Source organism: Punica granatum, unplaced genomic scaffold (assembly GCF_007655135.1).
Source record: "Punica granatum isolate Tunisia-2019 unplaced genomic scaffold, ASM765513v2 Contig00480, whole genome shotgun sequence".
NCBI lineage: Eukaryota > Viridiplantae > Streptophyta > Magnoliopsida > Myrtales > Lythraceae > Punica > Punica granatum.
The window spans coordinates 48,860-65,882 of NW_022204369.1; the positions used below are offsets into that span (position 1 = coordinate 48,860).

The window sequence follows — 17,023 nt, forward strand, 5'->3', positions numbered from 1 at the left end:
CGGGAAACTGTCCGACGTTGGACGGGAATCCCATCGTTACGGTTAATGTTTTGGGCACGTGCTATGCACTCGATACTTTTTTCTTTCGTTTCTGCGCTCATTTTTGCATTTTTTTTTCATTAGCTCTACGGAGGAACAAAGTGAAATTCGAGCGCAAAGGTTGACGGGTGCGATCATACCAGCACTAATGCACCGGATCCCATCAGAACTCCGAAGTTAAGCGTGCTTGGGCGAGAGTAGTACTAGGATGGGTGACCTCCTGGGAAGTCCTCGTGTTGCACCCCTCCTTTTAAATTTTTTTTGCTGCTCGGGAAACTGTCCGACGTTGGACGGGAATCCATCGTTACGGTTAATGTTTTGGGCACGTGCTCACTCGCAAAAGGCGTAAGGTTCGTTGTGAAATGCACTCGATACTTTTTTCTTTCGTTTCTGCGCTCATTTTGCATTTTTTTTTCATTAGCTCTACGGAGGAACAAAGTGAATTCGAGCGCAAAGGTTGACGGGTGCGATCATACCAGCACTAATGCACCGGATCCCATCAGAACTCCGAAGTTAAGCGTGCTTGGGCGAGAGTAGTACGGATGGGTGACCTCCTGGGAAGTCCTCGTGTTGCACCCCTCCTTTTAATTTTTTTTTGCTGCTCGGGAAACTGTCCGACGTTGGACGGGAATCCCATCGTTACGGTTAATGTTTTGGGCACGTGCTCACTCGCAAAGGGCGTAAGGTTCGTTGTGAAATGCACTCGATACTTTTTTTCTTTCGTTTCTGCGCTCATTTTTGCATTTTTTTTCATTAGCTCTACGGAGGAACAAAGTGAATTCGAGCGCAAAGGTTGACGGGTGCGATCATACCAGCACTAATGCACCGGATCCCATCAGAACTCCGAAGTTAAGCGTGCTTGGGCGAGGGCGAGAGTAGTAGTATAGGATGGGTGACCTCCTGGGAAGTCCTCGTGTTGCACCCCTCCTTTTAATTTTTTTTTGCTGCTCGGGAAACTGTCCGACGTTGGACGGGAATCCATCGTTACGGTTAATGTTTTGGGCACGTGCTCACTCGCAAAAGGCGTAAGGTTCGTTGTGAAATGCACTCGACTTTTTTCTTTCGTTTCTGCGCTCATTTTTGCATTTTTTTTTCATTAGCTCTACGGAGGAACAAAGTGAATTCGAGCGCAAAGGTTGACGGGTGCGATCATACCAGCACTAATGCACCGGATCCCATCAGAACTCCGAAGTTAAGCGTGCTTGGGCGAGAGTAGTACTAGGATGGGTGACCTCTGGGAAGTCCTCGTGTTGCACCCCTCCTTTTAATTTTTTTTTGCTGCTCGGGAAACTGTCCGACGTTGGACGGGAAAGATCGTTACGGTTAATGTTTTGGGCACGTGCTATGCACTCGATACTTTTTTTCTTTCGTTTCTGCGATTTTTTGCATTTTTTTTTCATTAGCTCTACGGAGGAACAAAGTGAATTCGAGCGCAAAGGTTGACGGGGTGCGATCATACCAGCACTAATGCACCGGATCCCATCAGAACTCCGAAGTTAAGCGTGCTTGGGCGAGAGTAGTACTAGGATGGGTGACCTCCTGGGAAGTCCTCGTGTTGCACCCCTCCTTTTTAATTTTTTTTGCTGCTCGGGAAACTGTCCGACGTTGGACGGGAATCCCATCGTTACGGTTAATGTTTTGGGCACGTGCTCACTCGCAAAAGGCGTAAGGTTCGTTGTGAAATGCACTCGATACTTTTTTCTTTCGTTTCTGCGCTCATTTTTGCATTTTTTTTTCATTAGCTCTACGGAGGAGGAACAAAGTGAATTCGAGCGCAAAGGTTGACGGGTGCGATCATACCAGCACTAATGCACCGGATCCCATCAGAACTCCGAAGTTAAGCGTGCTTGGGCGAGAGAGTAGAGTAGTAGTACTAGGATGGGTGACCTCCTGGGAAGTCCTCGTGTTGCACCCCTCCTTTTTAATTTTTTTTGCTGCTCGGGAAACTGTCCGACGTTGGACGGGAATCCCATCGTTACGGTTAATGTTTTGGGCACGTGCTCACTCGCAAAAGGCGTAAGGTTCGTTGTGAAATGCACTCGATACTTTTTTTCTTTCGTTTCTGCGCTCATTTTTGCATTTTTTTTCATTAGCTCTACGGAGGAAAAAGTGAATTCGAGCGCAAAGGTTGACGGGTGCGATCATACCAGCACTAATGCACCGGATCCCATCAGAACTCCGAAGTTAAGCGTGCTTGGGCGAGAGTAGTACTAGGATGGGTGACCTCCTGGGAAGTCTCGTGTTGCACCCCTCCTTTTTATTTTTTTTTGCTGCTCGGGAAACTGTCCGACGTTGGACGGGAATCCCATCGTTACGGTTAATGTTTTGGGCACGTGCTCACTCGCAAAAGGCGTAAGGTTCGTTGTGAAATGCACTCGATACTTTTTTTCTTTCGTTTCTGCGCTCATTTTTGCATTTTTTTTTCATTAGCTCTACGGAGGAACAAAGTGAATTCGAGCGCAAAGGTTGACGGGTGCGATCATACCAGCACTAATGCACCGGATCCCATCAGAACTCCGAAGTTAAGCGTGCTTGGGCGAGAGTAGTACTAGGATGGGTGACCTCCTGGGAAGTCCTCGTGTTGCACCCCTCCTTTTTAATTTTTTTTTGCTGCTCGGGAAACTGTCCGACGTTGGACGGGAATCCCATCGTTACGGTTAATGTTTTGGGCAACGTGCTATGCACTCGATACTTTTTTCTTTCGTTTCTGCGATATTTTGCATTTTTTTTTCATTAGCTCTACGGAGGAACAAAGTGAATTCGAGCGCAAAGGTTGACGGGTGCGATCATACCAGCACTAATGCACCGGATCCCATCAGAACTCCGAAGTTAAGCGTGCTTGCGAGTTGAGTGAGAGTGAGTAGTATAGGATGGGGACCTCCTGGGAAGTCCTCGTGTTGCACCCCTCCTTTTTAATTTTTTTTGCTGCTCGGGAAACTGTCCGACGTTGGACGGGAATCCCATCGTTACGGTTAATGTTTTGGGCACGTGCTCACTCGCAAAAGGCGTAAGGTTCGTGTGTGAAATGCACTCGATACTTTTTTTCTTTCGTTTCTGCGCTCATTTTTGCATTTTTTTTTCATTAGCTCTACGGAGGAACAAAGTGAATTCGAGCGCAAAGGTTGACGGGTGCGATCATACCAGCACTAATGCACCGGATCCCATCAGAACTCCGAAGTTAAGCGTGCTTGGGCGAGAGTAGTACTAGGATGGGTGACCTCCTGGGAAGTCCTCGTGTTGCACCCCTCCTTTTAATTTTTTTTTGCTGCTCGGGAAACCATCGTTACGGTTAATGTTTTGGGCACGTGCTCACTCGCAAAAGGCGTAAGGTTCGTTGTGAAATGCACTCGATACTTTTTTTCTTTCGTTTCTGCGCTCATTTTTGCATTTTTTTTTCATTAGCTCTACGGAGGAACAAAGTGAAATCGAGCGCAAAGGTTGACGGGTGCGATCATACCAGCACTAATGCACCGGATCCCATCAGAACTCCGAAGTTAAGCGTGCTTGGGCGAGCGAGAGTAGTACTAGGATGGGTGACCTCCTGGGAAGTCCTCGTGTTGCACCCCTCCTTTTTAATTTTTTTTTGCTGCTCGGGAAACTGTCCGACGTTGGACGGGAATCCCATCGTTACGGTTAATGTTTTGGGCACGTGCTCACTCGCAAAAGGCGTAAGGTTCGTTGTGAAATGCACTCGATACTTTTTTTCTTTCGTTTCTGCGCTCATTTTTGCATTTTTTTTTCATTAGCTCTACGGAGGAACAAAGTGAATTCGAGCGCAAAGGTTGACGGGTGCGATCATACCAGCACTAATGCACCGGATCCCATCAGAACTCCGAAGTTAAGCGTGCTTGGGCGAGAGTAGTACTAGGATGGGTGACCTCCTGGGAAGTCCTCGTGTTGCACCCCTCCTTTTTAATTTTTTTTTGCTGCTCGGGAAACTGTCCGACGTTGGACGGGAATCCATCGTTACGGTTAATGTTTTGGGCACGTGCTCACTCGCAAAAGGCGTAAGGTTCGTTGTGAAATGCACTCGATACTTTTTTTCTTTCGTTTCTGCGCTCATTTTTGCATTTTTTTTTCATTAGCTCTACGGAGGAACAAAGTGAATTCGAGCGCAAAGGTTGACGGGTGCGATCATACCAGCACTAATGCACCGGATCCCATCAGAACTCCGAAGTTAAGCGTGCTGGGCGGGGAGGAGAGTAGTACTAGGATGGGTGACCTCCTGGGAAGTCCTCGTGTTGCACCCCTCCTTTTTAATTTTTTTTTGCTGCTCGGGAAACTGTCCGACGTTGGACGGGAATCCCATCGTTACGGTTAATGTTTGGGCACGTGCTCACTCGCAAAAGGCGTAAGGTTCGTTGTGAAATGCACTCGATACTTTTTTCTTTCGTTTCTGCGCTCATTTTTGCATTTTTTTTTCATTAGCTCTACGGAGGAACAAAGTGAATTCGAGCGCAAAGGTTGACGGGTGCGATCATACCAGCACTAATGCACCGGATCCCATCAGAACTCCGAAGTTAAGCGTGCTTGGGCGAGAGGTAGTACTAGGATGGGTGACCTCCTGGGAAGTCCTCGTGTTGCACCCCTCCTTTTAATTTTTTTTGCTGCTCGGGAAACTGTCCGACGTTGGACGGGAATCCCATCGTTACGGTTAATGTTTTGGGCACGTGCTCACTCGCAAAAGGCGTAAGGTTCGTTGTGAAATGCACTCGATACTTTTTTTCTTTCGTTTCTGCGCTCATTTTTGCATTTTTTTTTCATTAGCTCTACGGAGGAACAAAGTGAATTCGAGCGCAAAGGTTGACGGGTGCGATCATACCAGCACTAATGCACCGGATCCCATCAGAACTCCGAAGTTAAGCGTGCTTGGGCGAGAGTAGTACTAGGATGGGTGACCTCCTGGGAAGTCCTCGTGTTGCACCCCCCTTTTAATTTTTTTTTGCTGCTCGGGAAACTGTCCGACGTTGGAGGAATCCCATCGTTACGGTTAATGTTTTGGGCACGTGCTCACTCGCAAAAGGCGTAAGGTTCGTGTGAAATGCACTCGATACTTTTTTCTTTCGTTTCTGCGCTCATTTTTGCATTTTTTTTTAATTAGCTCTACGGAGGAACAAAGTGAAATCGAGCGCAAAGGTTGACGGGTGCGATCATACCAGCACTAATGCACCGGATCCCATCAGAACTCCGAAGTTAAGCGTGCTTGGGAGAGAGTAGTACTAGGATGGGTGACCTCCTGGGAAGTCCTAGTGTTGCACCCCTCCTTTTTAATTTTTTTTTGCTGCTCGGGAAACTGTCCGACGTTGGACGGGAATCCCATCGTTACGGTTAATGTTTTGGGCACGTGCTCACTCGCAAAAGGCGTAAGGTTCGTTGTGAAATGCACTCGATACTTTTGTTCTTTCGTTTCTGCGCTCATTTTTGCATTTTTTTTTCATTAGCTCTACGGAGGAACAAAGTGAATTCGAGCGCAAAGGTTGACGGGTGCGATCATACCAGCACTAATGCACCGGATCCCATCAGAACTCCGAAGTTAAGCGTGCTTGGGCGAGAGTAGTACTAGGATGGGTGACCTCCTGGGAAGTCCTCGTGTTGCACCCCTCCTTTTTAATTTTTTTTTGCTGCTCGGGAAACTGTCCGACGTTGGACGGGAATCCCATCGTTACGGTTAATGTTTTGGGCACGTGCTATGCACTCGATACTTTTTTTCTTTCGTTTCTGCGCTCATTTTGCATTTTTTTTTCATTAGCTCTACGGAGGAACAAAGTGAATTCGAGCGCAAAGGTTGACGGGTGCGATCATACCAGCACTAATGCACCGGATCCCATCAGAACTCCGAAGTTAAGCGTGCTTGGGCGAGAGAGTAGTACTAGGATGGGTGACCTCCTGGGAAGTCCTCGTGTTGCACCCCTCCTTTTAATTTTTTTTTGCTGCTCGGGAAACTGTCCGACGTTGGACGGGAATCCCATCGTTACGGTTAATGTTTTGGGCACGTGCTCACTCGCAAAAGGCGTAAGGTTCGTTGTGAAATGCACTCGAGACTTTTTTCTTTCGTTTCTGCGCTCATTTTTGCATTTTTTTTTCATTAGCTCTACGGAGGAACAAAGTGAATTCGAGCGCAAAGGTTGACGGGTGCGATCATACCAGCACTAATGCACCGGATCCCATCAGAACTCCGAAGTTAAGCGTGCTTGGGGCGAGAGTAGTACTAGGATGGGTGACCTCCTGGGAAGTCCTCGTGTTGCACCCCTCCTTTTTAATTTTTTTTTGCTGCTCGGGAAACTGTCCGACGTTGGACGGGAATCCCATCGTTACGGTTAATGTTTTGGGCACGTGCTCACTCGCAAAAGGCGTAAGGTTCGTTGTGAAATGCACTCGAGACTTTTTTTCTTTCGTTTCTGCGCTCATTTTTGCATTTTTTTTTCATTAGCTCTACGGAGGAACAAAGTGAATTCGAGCGCAAAGGTTGACGGGTGCGATCATACCAGCACTAATGCACCGGATCCCATCAGAACTCCGAAGTTAAGCGTGCTTGGGCGAGAGTAGTAGTACTAGGATGGGTGACCTCCTGGGAAGTCCTCGTGTTGCACCCCTCCTTTTTAATTTTTTTTGCTGCTCGGGAAACTGTCCGACGTTGGACGGGAATCCCATCGTTACGGTTAATGTTTTGGGCACGTGCTCACTCGCAAAAGGCGTAAGGTTCGTTGTGAAATGCACTCGAGACTTTTTTCTTTCGTTTCTGCGCTCATTTTTGCATTTTTTTTTCATTAGCTCTACGGAGGAACAAAGTGAATTCGAGCGCAAAGGTTGACGGGTGCGATCATACCAGCACTAATGCACCGGATCCCATCAGAACTCCGAAGTTAAGCGTGCTTGGGCGAGAGTAGTACTAGGATGGGTGACCTCCTGGGAAGTCCTCGTGTTGCACCCCTCTCCTTTTAATTTTTTTTGCTGCTCGGGAAACTGTCCGACGTTGGACGGGAATCCCATCGTTACGGTTAATGTTTTGGGCACGTGCTCACTCGCAAAAGGCGTAAGGTTCGTTGTGAAATGCACTCGAGACTTTTTTCTTTCGTTTCTGCGCTCATTTTTGCATTTTTTTTTCATTAGCTCTACGGAGGAACAAAGTGAATTCGAGCGCAAAGGTTGACGGGTGCGATCATACCAGCACTAATGCACCGGATCCCATCAGAACTCCGAAGTTAAGCGTGCTTGGGCGAGAGTAGTACTAGGATGGGTGACCTCCTGGGAAGTCCTCGTGTTGCACCCCTCCTTTTTAATTTTTTTTTGCTGCTCGGGAAACTGTCCGACGTTGGACGGGAATCCCATCGTTACGGTTAATGTTTTGGGCACGTGCTCACTCGCAAAAGGCGTAAGGTTCGTTGTGAAATGCACTCGAGACTTTTTTTCTTTCGTTTCTGCGCTCATTTTTGCATTTTTTTTTCATTAGCTCTACGGAGGAACAAAGTGAATTCGAGCGCAAAGGTTGACGGGTGCGATCATACCAGCACTAATGCACCGGATCCCATCAGAACTCCGAAGTTAAGCGTGCTTGGGCGAGAGTAGTACTAGGATGGGTGACCTCCTGGGAAGTCCTCGTGTTGCACCCCTCCTTTTTATTTTTTTTTGCTGCTCGGGAAACTGTCCGACGTTGGACGGGAATCCCATCGTTACGGTTAATGTTTTGGGCACGTGCTCACTCGCAAAAGGCGTAAGGTTCGTTGTGAAATGCACTCGAGACTTTTTTTCTTTCGTTTCTGCGCTCATTTTTGCATTTTTTTTCATTAGCTCTACGGAGGAACAAAGTGAATTCGAGCGCAAAGGTTGACGGGTGCGATCATACCAGCACTAATGCACCGGATCCCATCAGAACTCCGAAGTTAAGCGTGCTTGGGCGAGAGTAGTACTAGGATGGGTGACCTCCTGGGAAGTCCTCGTGTTGCACCCCTCCTTTTTAATTTTTTTTTGCTGCTCGGGAAACTGTCCGACGTTGGACGGGAATCCCATCGTTACGGTTAATGTTTTGGGCACGTGCATGCACTCGATACTTTTTTTCTTTCGTTTCTGCGCTCATTTTTGCATTTTTTTTTCATTAGCTCTACGGAGGAACAAAGTGAATTCGAGCGCAAAGGTTGACGGGTGCGATCATACCAGCACTAATGCACCGGATCCCATCAGAACTCCGAAGAAGTTAAGCGTGCTTGGGCGAGAGTAGTACTAGGATGGGTGACCTCCTGGGAAGTCCTCGTGTTGCACCCCTCCTTTTTAATTTTTTTTTGCTGCTCGGGAAACTGTCCGACGTTGGACGGGAATCCCATCGTTACGGTTAATGTTTGGGCACGTGCTCACTCGCAAAAGGCGTAAGGTTCGTTGTGAAATGCACTCGATACTTTTTTTCTTTCGTTTCTGCGCTCATTTTTGCATTTTTTTTCATTAGCTCTACGGAGGAACAAAGTGAATTCGAGCGCAAAGGTTGACGGGTGCGATCATACCAGCACTAATGCACCGGATCCCATCAGAACTCCGAAGTTAAGCGTGCTTGGGCGAGAGTAGTACTAGGATGGGTGACCTCCTGGGAAGTCCTCGTGTTGCACCCCTCCTTTTTAATTTTTTTTGCTGCTCGGGAAACTGTCCGACGTTGGACGGGAATCCCATCGTTACGGTTAATGTTTTGGGCACGTGCTCACTCGCAAAAGGCGTAAGGTTCGTTGTGAAATGCACTCGATACTTTCTTTCTTTCGTTTCTGCGCTCATTTTTGCATTTTTTTTTCATTAGCTCTACGGAGGAACAAAGTGAATTCGAGCGCAAAGGTTGACGGGTGCGATCATACCAGCACTAATGCACCGGATCCCATCAGAACTCCGAAGTTAAGCGTGCTTGGGCGAGAGTAGTACTAGGATGGGTGACCTCCTGGGAAGTCCTCGTGTTGCACCCCTCCTTTTAATTTTTTTTTGCTGCTCGGGAAACTGTCCGACGTTGGACGGGAATCCCATCGTTACGGTTAATGTTTTGGGCACGTGCTCACTCGCAAAAGGCGTAAGTTCGTTGTGAAATGCACTCGAGACTTTTTTTTCTTCGTTTCTGCGCTCATTTTTGCATTTTTTTTTCATTAGCTCTACGGAGGAACAAAGTGAATTCGAGCGCAAAGGTTGACGGGTGCGATCATACCAGCACTAATGCACCGGATCCCATCAGAACTCCGAAGTTAAGCGTGCTTGGGCGAGAGTGAGAGTAGTACTAGGATGGGTGACCTCCTGGGAAGTCCTCGTGTTGCACCCCTCCTTTTTAATTTTTTTTTGCTGCTCGGGAAACTGTCCGACGTTGGACGGGAATCCCATCGTTACGGTTAATGTTTTGGGCACGTGCTATGCACTCGATACTTTTTTCTTTCGTTTCTGCGATCATTTTTGCATTTTTTTTTCATTAGCTCTACGAGGAGGAACAAAGTGAATTCGAGCGCAAAGGTTGACGGGTGCGATCATACCAGCACTAATGCACCGGATCCCATCAGAACTCCGAAGTTAAGCGTGCTTGGGCGAGAGTAGTACTAGGATGGGTGACCTCCTGGGAAGTCCTCGTGTTGCACCCCTCCTTTTTAATTTTTTTGCTGCTCGGGAAACTGTCCGACGTTGGACGGGAATCCCATCGTTACGGTTAATGTTTTGGGCACGTGCTCACTCGCAAAAGGCGTAAGGTTCGTTGTGAAATGCACTCGATACTTTTTTCTTTCGTTTCTGCGCTCATTTTTGCATTTTTTTTCATTAGCTCTACGGAGGAACAAAGTGAATTCGAGCGCAAAGGTTGACGGGTGCGATCATACCAGCACTAATGCACCGGATCCCATCAGAACTCCGAAGTTAAGCGTGCTTGGGCGAGAGTAGTACTAGGATGGGTGACCTCCTGGGAAGTCCTCGTGTTGCACCCCCCTTTTTAATTTTTTTTTGCTGCTCGGGAAACTGTCCGACGTTGGACGGGAATCCCATCGTTACGGTTAATGTTTTGGGCACGTGCTCACTCGCAAAAGGCGTAAGGTTCGTTGTGAAATGCACTCGATACTTTTTTTCTTTCGTTTCTGCGCTCATTTTTGCATTTTTTTTTCATTAGCTCTACGGAGGAACAAAGTGAATTCGAGCGCAAAGGTTGACGGGTGCGATCATACCAGCACTAATGCACCGGATCCCATCAGAACTCCGAAGTTAAGCGTGCTTGGGCGAGAGTAGTACTAGGATGGGTGACCTCCTGGGAAGTCCTCGTGTTGCACCCCTCCTTTTTAATTTTTTTTGCTGCTCGGGAAACTGTCCGACGTTGGACGGGAATCCCATCGTACGGTTAATGTTTTGGGCACGTGCTCACTCGCAAAAGGCGTAAGGTTCGTTGTGAAATGCACTCGATACTTTTTTTCTTTCGTTTCTGCGCTCATTTTTGCATTTTTTTTTCATTAGCTCTACGGAGGAACAAAGTGAATTCGAGCGCAAAGGTTGACGGGTGCGATCATACCAGCACTAATGCACCGGATCCCATCAGAACTCCGAAGTTAAGCGTGCTTGGGCGAGAGAGTAGTACTAGGATGGGTGACCTCCTGGGAAGTCCTCGTGTTGCACCCCTCCTTTTTAATTTTTTTTGCTGCTCGGGAAACTGTCCGACGTTGGACGGGAATCCCATCGTTACGGTTAATGTTTTGGGCACGTGCTCACTCGCAAAAGGCGTAAGTTCGTTGTGAAATGCACTCGATACTTTTTTTCTTTCGTTTCTGCGCTCATTTTTGCATTTTTTTTTCATTAGCTCTACGGAGGAACAAAGTGAATTCGAGCGCAAAGGTTGACGGGTGCGATCATACCAGCACTAATGCACCGGATCCCATCAGAACTCCGAAGTTAAGCGTGCTTGGGCGAGAGTAGTACTAGGATGGGTGACCTCCTGGGAAGTCCTCGTGTTGCACCCCTCCTTTTTAATTTTTTTTTGCTGCTCGGGAAACTGTCCGACGTTGGACGGGAATCCCATCGTTACGGTTAATGTTTTGGGCACGTGCTCACTCGAAAGGCGTAAGGTTCGTTGTGAAATGCACTCGAGACTTTTTTCTTTCGTTTCTGCGCTCATTTTTGCATTTTTTTTTCATTAGCTCTACGGAGGAAACAAAGTGAATTCGAGCGCAAAGGTTGACGGGTGCGATCATACCAGCACTAATGCACCGGATCCCATCAGAACTCCGAAGTTAAGCGTGCTTGGGCGAGAGTGAGAGTAGTACTAGGATGGGTGACCTCCTGGGAAGTCCTCGTGTTGCACCCCTCCTTTTTAATTTTTTTTTGCTGCTCGGGAAACTGTCCGACGTTGGACGGGAATCCCATCGTTACGGTTAATGTTTTGGGCACGTGCTCACTCGCAAAAGGCGTAAGGTTCGTTGTGAAATGCACTCGATACTTTTTTTCTTTCGTTTCTGCGCTCATTTTTGCATTTTTTTTCATTAGCTCTACGGAGGAACAAAGTGAATTCGAGCGCAAAGGTTGACGGGTGCGATCATACCAGCACTAATGCACCGGATCCCATCAGAACTCCGAAGTTAAGCGTGCTTGGGCGAGAGTAGTACTAGGATGGGTGACCTCCTGGGAAGTCCTCGTGTTGCACCCTCCTTTTTAATTTTTTTTTGCTGCTCGGGAAACTGTCCGACGTTGGACGGGAATCCCATCGTTACGGTTAATGTTTTGGGCACGTGCTCACTCGCAAAAGGCGTAGGTTCGTTGTGAAATGCACTCGATACTTTTTTTCTTTCGTTTCTGCGCTCATTTTTGCATTTTTTTTTCATTAGCTCTACGGAGGAACAAAGTGAATTCGAGCGCAAAGGTTGACGGGTGCGATCATACCAGCACTAATGCACCGGATCCCATCAGAACTCCGAAAGTTAAGCGTGCTTGGGCGAGAGTAGTACTAGGATGGGTGACCTCCTGGGAAGTCCTCGTGTTGCACCCCTCCTTTTAATTTTTTTTTGCTGCTCGGGAAACTGTCCGACGTTGGACGGGAATCCCATCGTTACGGTTAATGTTTTGGGCACGTGCTCACTCGCAAAAGGCGTAAGGTTCGTTGTGAAATGCACTCGAGACTTTTTTTCTTTCGTTTCTGCGCTCATTTTTGCATTTTTTTTTCATTAGCTCTACGGAGGAACAAAGTGAATTCGAGCGCAAAGGTTGACGGGTGCGATCATACCAGCACTAATGCACCGGATCCCATCAGAACTCCGAAGTTAAGCGTGCTTGGGCGAGAGTAGTACTAGGATGGGTGACCTCCTGGGAAGTCCTCGTGTTGCACCCCTCCTTTTTAATTTTTTTTTGCTGCTCGGGAAACTGTCCGACGTTGGACGGGAATCCGATCGTTACGGTTAATGTTTTTTGGGCACGTTGCTATGCACTCGATACTTTTTTTCTTTCGTTTCTGCGATCATTTTGCATTTTTTTTTCATTAGCTCTACGGAGGAACAAAGTGAATTCGAGCGCAAAGGTTGACGGTGCGATCATACCAGCACTAATGCACCGGATCCCATCAGAACTCCGAAGTTAAGCGTGCTTGGGCGAGAGTAGTACTAGGATGGGTGACCTCCTGGGAAGTCCTCGTGTTGCACCCCTCCTTTTAATTTTTTTTTGCTGCTCGGGAAACTGTCCGACGTTGGACGGGAATCCCATCGTTACGGTTAATGTTTTGGGCACGTGCTCACTCGCAAAAGGCGTAAGGTTCGTTTGTGAAATGCACTCGATACTTTTTTTTTCGTTTCTGCGCTCATTTTTGCATTTTTTTTTCATTAGCTCTACGGAGGAACAAAGTGAATTCGAGCGCAAAGGTTGACGGGTGCGATCATACCAGCACTAATGCACCGGATCCCATCAGAACTCCGAAGTTAAGCGTGCTGGGCGAGAGTAGAGTAGTACTAGGATGGGTGACCTCCTGGGAAGTCCTCGTGTTGCACCCCTCCTTTTTAATTTTTTTTGCTGCTCGGGAAACTGTCCGACGTTGGACGGGAATCCCATCGTTACGGTTAATGTTTTGGGCACGTGCTCACTCGCAAAAGGCGTGAGGTTCGTTGTGAAATGCACTCGATACTTTTTTTCTTTCGTTTCTGCGCTCATTTTTGCATTTTTTTCATTAGCTCTACGGAGGAACAAAGTGAATTCGAGCGCAAAGGTTGACGGGTGCGATCATACCAGCACTAATGCACCGGATCCCATCAGAACTCCGAAGTTAAGCGTGCTGGGGCGAGAGTAGTACTAGGATGGGTGACTCCTGGGAAGTGTCTGTTTGCACCCCTCCTTTTTAATTTTTTTTGCTGCTCGGGAAACTGTCCGACGTTGGACGGGAATCCCATCGTTACGGTTAATGTTTTGGGCACGTGCTCACTCGCAAAAGGCGTGAGGTTCGTTGTGAAATGCACTCGATACTTTTTTCTTTCGTTTCTGCGCTCATTTTTGCATTTTTTTTTCATTAGCTCTACGGAGGAACAAAGTGAATTCGAGCGCAAAGGTTGACGGGTGCGATCATACCAGCACTAATGCACCGGATCCCATCAGAACTCCGAAGTTAAGCGTGCTTGGGCGAGAGTGAGAGTAGTACTAGGATGGGTGACCTCCTGGGAAGTCCTCGTGTTGCACCCCTCCTTTTTAATTTTTTTTTGCTGCTCGGGAAACTGTCCGACGTTGGACGGGAATCCATCGTTACGGTTAATGTTTTGGGCACGTGCTATGCACTCGATACTTTTTTTCTTTCGTTTCTGCGATCATTTTTGCATTTTTTTTTCATTAGCTCTACGGAGGAACAAAGTGAATTCGAGCGCAAAGGTTGACGGGTGCGATCATACCAGCACTAATGCACCGGATCCCATCAGAACTCCGAAGTTAAGCGTGCTTGGGCGAGAGAGTAGTAGTATAGGATGGGTGACCTCCTGGGAAGTCCTCGTGTTGCACCCCTCCTTTTTAATTTTTTTTTGCTGCTCGGGAAACTGTCCGACGTTGGACGGGAATCCCATCGTTACGGTTAATGTTTTGGGCACGTGCTCACTCGCAAAAGGCGTAAGGTTCGTTGTGAAATGCACTCGATACTTTTTTCTTTCGTTTCTGCGCTCATTTTTGCATTTTTTTTTCATTAGCTCTACGGAGGAACAAAGTGAATTCGAGCGCAAAGGTTGACGGGTGCGATCATACCAGCACTAATGCACCGGATCCCATCAGAACTCCGAAGTTAAGCGTGCTTGGGCGAGAGTAGTACTAGGATGGGTGACCTCCTGGGAAGTCCTCGTGTTGCACCCCTCCTTTTTAATTTTTTTTTGCTGCTCGGGAAACTGTCCGACGTTGGACGGGAATCCCATCGTTACGGTTAATGTTTTGGGCACGTGCTCACTCGCAAAAGGCGTGAGGTTCGTTGTGAAATGCACTCGATACTTTTTCTTTCGTTTCTGCGCTCATTTTTGCTTTTTTTTTCATTAGCTCTACGGAGGAACAAAGTGAATTCGAGCGCAAAGGTTGACGGGTGCGATCATACCAGCACTAATGCACCGGATCCCATCAGAACTCCGAAGTTAAGCGTGCTTGGGCGAGAGTAGTACTAGGATGGGTGACCTCCTGGGAAGTCCTCGTGTTGCACCCCTCCTTTTTAATTTTTTTTTGCTGCTCGGGAAACTGTCGACGACGTTGGACGGGAATCCCATCGTTACGGTTAATGTTTGGGCACGTGCTATGCACTCGATACTTTTTTTCTTTCGTTTCTGCGATCATTTTTGCATTTTTTTTTTCATTAGCTCTACGGAGGAACAAAGTGAATTCGAGCGCAAAGGTTGACGGGTGGTGCGATCATACCAGCACTAATGCACCGGATCCCATCAGAACTCCGAAGTTAAGCGTGCTGGGGGCGAGAGTGAGAGTAGTACTAGGATGGGTGACCTCCTGGGAAGTCCTCGTGTTGCACCCCTCCTTTTTAATTTTTTTTTGCTGCTCGGGAAACTGTCCGACGTTGGACGGGAATCCCATCGTTACGGTTAATGTTTTGGGCACGTGCTCACTCGCAAAAGGCGTAAGGTTCGTTGTGAAATGCACTCGACTTTTTTTCTTTCGTTTCTGCGCTCATTTTTGCATTTTTTTTTCATTAGCTCTACGGAGGAACAAAGTGAATTCGAGCGCAAAGGTTGACGGGTGCGATCATACCAGCACTAATGCACCGGATCCCATCAGAACTCCGAAGTTAAGCGTGCTTGGGCGAGAGTAGTACTAGGATGGGTGACCTCCTGGGAAGTCCTCGTGTTGCACCCCTCCTTTTTAATTTTTTTTTGCTGCTCGGGAAACTGTCCGACGTTGGACGGGAATCCCATCGTTACGGTTAATGTTTTGGGCACGTGCTATGCACTCGATACTTTTTTCTTTCGTTTCTGCGATCATTTTTGCATTTTTTTTTCATTAGCTCTACGGAGGAACAAAGTGAATTCGAGCGCAAAGGTTGACGGGTGCGATCATACCAGCACTAATGCACCGGATCCCATCAGAACTCCGAAGTTAAGCGTGCTTGGGCGAGAGTAGTACTAGGATGGGTGACCTCCTGGGAAGTCCTCGTGTTGCACCCCTCCTTTTTAATTTTTTTTTGCTGCTCGGGAAACTGTCCGACGTTGGACGGGAATCCCATCGTTACGGTTAATGTTTTGGGCACGTGCTCACTCGCAAAAGGCGGAAGGTTCGTTGTGAAATGCACTCGATACTTTTTTTCTTTCGTTTCTGCGCTCATTTTTGCATTTTTTTTTCATTAGCTCTACGGAGGAACAAAGTGAATTCGAGCGCAAAGGTTGACGGGTGCGATCATACCAGCACTAATGCACCGGATCCCATCAGAACTCCGAAGTTAAGCGTGCTTGGGCGAGAGTAGTACTAGGATGGGTGACCTCCTGGGAAGTCGTGTTGCACCCCTCCTTTTTAATTTTTTTTTGCTGCTCGGGAAACTGTCCGACGTTGGACGGGAATCCCATCGTTACGGTTAATGTTTTGGGCACGTGCTCACTCGCAAAAGGCGTAAGGTTCGTTGTGAAATGCACTCGATACTTTTTTTCTTTCGTTTCTGCGCTCATTTTTGCATTTTTTTTTCATTAGCTCTACGGAGGAACAAAGTGAATTCGAGCGCAAAGGTTGACGGGTGCGATCATACCAGCACTAATGCACCGGATCCCATCAGAACTCCGAAGTTAAGCGTGCTTGGGCGAGAGTAGTACTAGGATGGGTGACCCCTGGGAAGTCCTCGTGTTGCACCCCTCCTTTTTAATTTTTTTTTGCTGCTCGGGAAACTGTCCGACGTTGGACGGGAATCCCATCGTTACGGTTAATGTTTTGGGCACGTGCTATGCACTCGATACTTTTTTTCTTCGTTTCTGCGATCATTTTTGCATTTTTTTTCATTAGCTCTACGGAGGAACAAAGTGAATTCGAGCGCAAAGGTTGACGGGTGCGATCATACCAGCACTAATGCACCGGATCCCATCAGAACTCCGAAGTTAAGCGTGCTTGGGCGAGAGTAGTACTAGGATGGGTGACCTCCTGGGAAGTCCTCGTGTTGCACCCCTCCTTTTTAATTTTTTTTGCTGCTCGGGAAACTGTCCGACGTTGGACGGGAATCCCATCGTTACGGTTAATGTTTGGGCACGTGCTCACTCGCAAAAGGCGTAAGGTTCGTTGTGAAATGCACTCGATACTTTTTTCTTTCGTTTCTGCGCTCATTTTTGCATTTTTTTTTCATTAGCTCTACGGAGGAACAAAGTGAATTCGAGCGCAAAGGTTGACGGGTGCGATCATACCAGCACTAATGCACCGGATCCCATCAGAACTCCGAAGTTAAGCGTGCTTGGGCGAGAGTAGTACTAGGATGGGTGACCTCCTGGGAAGTCCTCGTGTTGCACCCCTCCTTTTTAATTTTTTTTTGCTGCTCGGGAAACTGTCCGACGTTGGACGGGAATCCCATCGTTACGGTTAATGT

At 47.5% G+C, this 17,023-nt stretch overlaps 44 non-coding genes and 7 pseudogenes across 44 annotated transcripts; all 51 read left to right on the plus strand.

Moving 5' to 3' along the window:
* The first annotated feature begins 165 nt into the window (after positions 1-165).
* LOC116190537 lies at positions 166-284 on the plus strand. Its single transcript, XR_004152735.1, has one exon. It is a non-coding gene; the product is annotated as a 5S ribosomal RNA (ribosomal RNA).
* A 217-nt stretch (positions 285-501) lies between these two features.
* Positions 502-618, plus strand: LOC116190691. Its single transcript, XR_004152896.1, has one exon. It is a non-coding gene; the product is annotated as a 5S ribosomal RNA (ribosomal RNA).
* A 219-nt stretch (positions 619-837) lies between these two features.
* Positions 838-964, plus strand: LOC116190721 (annotated as a pseudogene).
* A 216-nt stretch (positions 965-1,180) lies between these two features.
* LOC116190655 lies at positions 1,181-1,298 on the plus strand. The gene has a single exon (XR_004152861.1). It is a non-coding gene; the product is annotated as a 5S ribosomal RNA (ribosomal RNA).
* Positions 1,299-1,484: 186 nt separating this feature from the next.
* Positions 1,485-1,603, plus strand: LOC116190538. Its single transcript, XR_004152736.1, has one exon. It is a non-coding gene; the product is annotated as a 5S ribosomal RNA (ribosomal RNA).
* Positions 1,604-1,825: 222 nt separating this feature from the next.
* On the plus strand, positions 1,826-1,954 carry LOC116190716 (annotated as a pseudogene).
* Positions 1,955-2,172: 218 nt separating this feature from the next.
* Positions 2,173-2,290, plus strand: LOC116190625. The gene has a single exon (XR_004152832.1). It is a non-coding gene; the product is annotated as a 5S ribosomal RNA (ribosomal RNA).
* Positions 2,291-2,510: 220 nt separating this feature from the next.
* On the plus strand, positions 2,511-2,629 carry LOC116190540. The gene has a single exon (XR_004152738.1). It is a non-coding gene; the product is annotated as a 5S ribosomal RNA (ribosomal RNA).
* A 188-nt stretch (positions 2,630-2,817) lies between these two features.
* LOC116190727 lies at positions 2,818-2,945 on the plus strand (annotated as a pseudogene).
* Positions 2,946-3,166: 221 nt separating this feature from the next.
* On the plus strand, positions 3,167-3,285 carry LOC116190541. The gene has a single exon (XR_004152739.1). It is a non-coding gene; the product is annotated as a 5S ribosomal RNA (ribosomal RNA).
* Positions 3,286-3,482: 197 nt separating this feature from the next.
* Positions 3,483-3,605, plus strand: LOC116190685. The gene has a single exon (XR_004152890.1). It is a non-coding gene; the product is annotated as a 5S ribosomal RNA (ribosomal RNA).
* Positions 3,606-3,826: 221 nt separating this feature from the next.
* Positions 3,827-3,945, plus strand: LOC116190542. The gene has a single exon (XR_004152740.1). It is a non-coding gene; the product is annotated as a 5S ribosomal RNA (ribosomal RNA).
* Positions 3,946-4,165: 220 nt separating this feature from the next.
* LOC116190717 lies at positions 4,166-4,289 on the plus strand. Its single transcript, XR_004152919.1, has one exon. It is a non-coding gene; the product is annotated as a 5S ribosomal RNA (ribosomal RNA).
* A 219-nt stretch (positions 4,290-4,508) lies between these two features.
* On the plus strand, positions 4,509-4,628 carry LOC116190658. Its single transcript, XR_004152864.1, has one exon. It is a non-coding gene; the product is annotated as a 5S ribosomal RNA (ribosomal RNA).
* Positions 4,629-4,847: 219 nt separating this feature from the next.
* Positions 4,848-4,966, plus strand: LOC116190543. The gene has a single exon (XR_004152741.1). It is a non-coding gene; the product is annotated as a 5S ribosomal RNA (ribosomal RNA).
* Positions 4,967-5,181: 215 nt separating this feature from the next.
* Positions 5,182-5,300, plus strand: LOC116190683. The gene has a single exon (XR_004152888.1). It is a non-coding gene; the product is annotated as a 5S ribosomal RNA (ribosomal RNA).
* A 221-nt stretch (positions 5,301-5,521) lies between these two features.
* Positions 5,522-5,640, plus strand: LOC116190544. The gene has a single exon (XR_004152742.1). It is a non-coding gene; the product is annotated as a 5S ribosomal RNA (ribosomal RNA).
* A 189-nt stretch (positions 5,641-5,829) lies between these two features.
* Positions 5,830-5,950, plus strand: LOC116190672. The gene has a single exon (XR_004152878.1). It is a non-coding gene; the product is annotated as a 5S ribosomal RNA (ribosomal RNA).
* A 219-nt stretch (positions 5,951-6,169) lies between these two features.
* Positions 6,170-6,289, plus strand: LOC116190644. Its single transcript, XR_004152851.1, has one exon. It is a non-coding gene; the product is annotated as a 5S ribosomal RNA (ribosomal RNA).
* Positions 6,290-6,510: 221 nt separating this feature from the next.
* LOC116190663 lies at positions 6,511-6,632 on the plus strand. The gene has a single exon (XR_004152869.1). It is a non-coding gene; the product is annotated as a 5S ribosomal RNA (ribosomal RNA).
* A 219-nt stretch (positions 6,633-6,851) lies between these two features.
* Positions 6,852-6,970, plus strand: LOC116190545. Its single transcript, XR_004152743.1, has one exon. It is a non-coding gene; the product is annotated as a 5S ribosomal RNA (ribosomal RNA).
* Positions 6,971-7,190: 220 nt separating this feature from the next.
* Positions 7,191-7,309, plus strand: LOC116190546. Its single transcript, XR_004152744.1, has one exon. It is a non-coding gene; the product is annotated as a 5S ribosomal RNA (ribosomal RNA).
* A 221-nt stretch (positions 7,310-7,530) lies between these two features.
* Positions 7,531-7,649, plus strand: LOC116190547. Its single transcript, XR_004152745.1, has one exon. It is a non-coding gene; the product is annotated as a 5S ribosomal RNA (ribosomal RNA).
* A 219-nt stretch (positions 7,650-7,868) lies between these two features.
* Positions 7,869-7,987, plus strand: LOC116190548. The gene has a single exon (XR_004152746.1). It is a non-coding gene; the product is annotated as a 5S ribosomal RNA (ribosomal RNA).
* Positions 7,988-8,176: 189 nt separating this feature from the next.
* LOC116190679 lies at positions 8,177-8,298 on the plus strand. Its single transcript, XR_004152884.1, has one exon. It is a non-coding gene; the product is annotated as a 5S ribosomal RNA (ribosomal RNA).
* A 219-nt stretch (positions 8,299-8,517) lies between these two features.
* Positions 8,518-8,636, plus strand: LOC116190549. Its single transcript, XR_004152747.1, has one exon. It is a non-coding gene; the product is annotated as a 5S ribosomal RNA (ribosomal RNA).
* Positions 8,637-8,856: 220 nt separating this feature from the next.
* Positions 8,857-8,975, plus strand: LOC116190551. Its single transcript, XR_004152749.1, has one exon. It is a non-coding gene; the product is annotated as a 5S ribosomal RNA (ribosomal RNA).
* Positions 8,976-9,194: 219 nt separating this feature from the next.
* LOC116190697 lies at positions 9,195-9,319 on the plus strand (annotated as a pseudogene).
* A 191-nt stretch (positions 9,320-9,510) lies between these two features.
* Positions 9,511-9,629, plus strand: LOC116190552. The gene has a single exon (XR_004152750.1). It is a non-coding gene; the product is annotated as a 5S ribosomal RNA (ribosomal RNA).
* A 217-nt stretch (positions 9,630-9,846) lies between these two features.
* On the plus strand, positions 9,847-9,965 carry LOC116190553. The gene has a single exon (XR_004152752.1). It is a non-coding gene; the product is annotated as a 5S ribosomal RNA (ribosomal RNA).
* A 220-nt stretch (positions 9,966-10,185) lies between these two features.
* On the plus strand, positions 10,186-10,304 carry LOC116190554. The gene has a single exon (XR_004152753.1). It is a non-coding gene; the product is annotated as a 5S ribosomal RNA (ribosomal RNA).
* A 219-nt stretch (positions 10,305-10,523) lies between these two features.
* LOC116190673 lies at positions 10,524-10,644 on the plus strand. The gene has a single exon (XR_004152879.1). It is a non-coding gene; the product is annotated as a 5S ribosomal RNA (ribosomal RNA).
* A 219-nt stretch (positions 10,645-10,863) lies between these two features.
* Positions 10,864-10,982, plus strand: LOC116190555. The gene has a single exon (XR_004152754.1). It is a non-coding gene; the product is annotated as a 5S ribosomal RNA (ribosomal RNA).
* A 219-nt stretch (positions 10,983-11,201) lies between these two features.
* LOC116190699 lies at positions 11,202-11,326 on the plus strand (annotated as a pseudogene).
* Positions 11,327-11,546: 220 nt separating this feature from the next.
* LOC116190622 lies at positions 11,547-11,665 on the plus strand. The gene has a single exon (XR_004152829.1). It is a non-coding gene; the product is annotated as a 5S ribosomal RNA (ribosomal RNA).
* Positions 11,666-11,884: 219 nt separating this feature from the next.
* LOC116190646 lies at positions 11,885-12,004 on the plus strand. Its single transcript, XR_004152853.1, has one exon. It is a non-coding gene; the product is annotated as a 5S ribosomal RNA (ribosomal RNA).
* Positions 12,005-12,224: 220 nt separating this feature from the next.
* On the plus strand, positions 12,225-12,343 carry LOC116190556. The gene has a single exon (XR_004152755.1). It is a non-coding gene; the product is annotated as a 5S ribosomal RNA (ribosomal RNA).
* A 191-nt stretch (positions 12,344-12,534) lies between these two features.
* Positions 12,535-12,653, plus strand: LOC116190636. Its single transcript, XR_004152843.1, has one exon. It is a non-coding gene; the product is annotated as a 5S ribosomal RNA (ribosomal RNA).
* Positions 12,654-12,872: 219 nt separating this feature from the next.
* On the plus strand, positions 12,873-12,995 carry LOC116190710. Its single transcript, XR_004152912.1, has one exon. It is a non-coding gene; the product is annotated as a 5S ribosomal RNA (ribosomal RNA).
* A 218-nt stretch (positions 12,996-13,213) lies between these two features.
* Positions 13,214-13,330, plus strand: LOC116190725. The gene has a single exon (XR_004152925.1). It is a non-coding gene; the product is annotated as a 5S ribosomal RNA (ribosomal RNA).
* Positions 13,331-13,549: 219 nt separating this feature from the next.
* Positions 13,550-13,674, plus strand: LOC116190700 (annotated as a pseudogene).
* A 189-nt stretch (positions 13,675-13,863) lies between these two features.
* Positions 13,864-13,986, plus strand: LOC116190715. Its single transcript, XR_004152918.1, has one exon. It is a non-coding gene; the product is annotated as a 5S ribosomal RNA (ribosomal RNA).
* A 220-nt stretch (positions 13,987-14,206) lies between these two features.
* Positions 14,207-14,325, plus strand: LOC116190557. Its single transcript, XR_004152756.1, has one exon. It is a non-coding gene; the product is annotated as a 5S ribosomal RNA (ribosomal RNA).
* A 218-nt stretch (positions 14,326-14,543) lies between these two features.
* LOC116190558 lies at positions 14,544-14,662 on the plus strand. Its single transcript, XR_004152758.1, has one exon. It is a non-coding gene; the product is annotated as a 5S ribosomal RNA (ribosomal RNA).
* A 195-nt stretch (positions 14,663-14,857) lies between these two features.
* On the plus strand, positions 14,858-14,983 carry LOC116190720 (annotated as a pseudogene).
* Positions 14,984-15,202: 219 nt separating this feature from the next.
* Positions 15,203-15,321, plus strand: LOC116190559. The gene has a single exon (XR_004152759.1). It is a non-coding gene; the product is annotated as a 5S ribosomal RNA (ribosomal RNA).
* Positions 15,322-15,510: 189 nt separating this feature from the next.
* On the plus strand, positions 15,511-15,629 carry LOC116190560. The gene has a single exon (XR_004152760.1). It is a non-coding gene; the product is annotated as a 5S ribosomal RNA (ribosomal RNA).
* Positions 15,630-15,850: 221 nt separating this feature from the next.
* LOC116190692 lies at positions 15,851-15,966 on the plus strand. Its single transcript, XR_004152897.1, has one exon. It is a non-coding gene; the product is annotated as a 5S ribosomal RNA (ribosomal RNA).
* Positions 15,967-16,187: 221 nt separating this feature from the next.
* LOC116190648 lies at positions 16,188-16,305 on the plus strand. The gene has a single exon (XR_004152855.1). It is a non-coding gene; the product is annotated as a 5S ribosomal RNA (ribosomal RNA).
* A 188-nt stretch (positions 16,306-16,493) lies between these two features.
* LOC116190562 lies at positions 16,494-16,612 on the plus strand. Its single transcript, XR_004152762.1, has one exon. It is a non-coding gene; the product is annotated as a 5S ribosomal RNA (ribosomal RNA).
* A 218-nt stretch (positions 16,613-16,830) lies between these two features.
* Positions 16,831-16,949, plus strand: LOC116190563. The gene has a single exon (XR_004152764.1). It is a non-coding gene; the product is annotated as a 5S ribosomal RNA (ribosomal RNA).
* Positions 16,950-17,023: the final 74 nt, after the last annotated feature.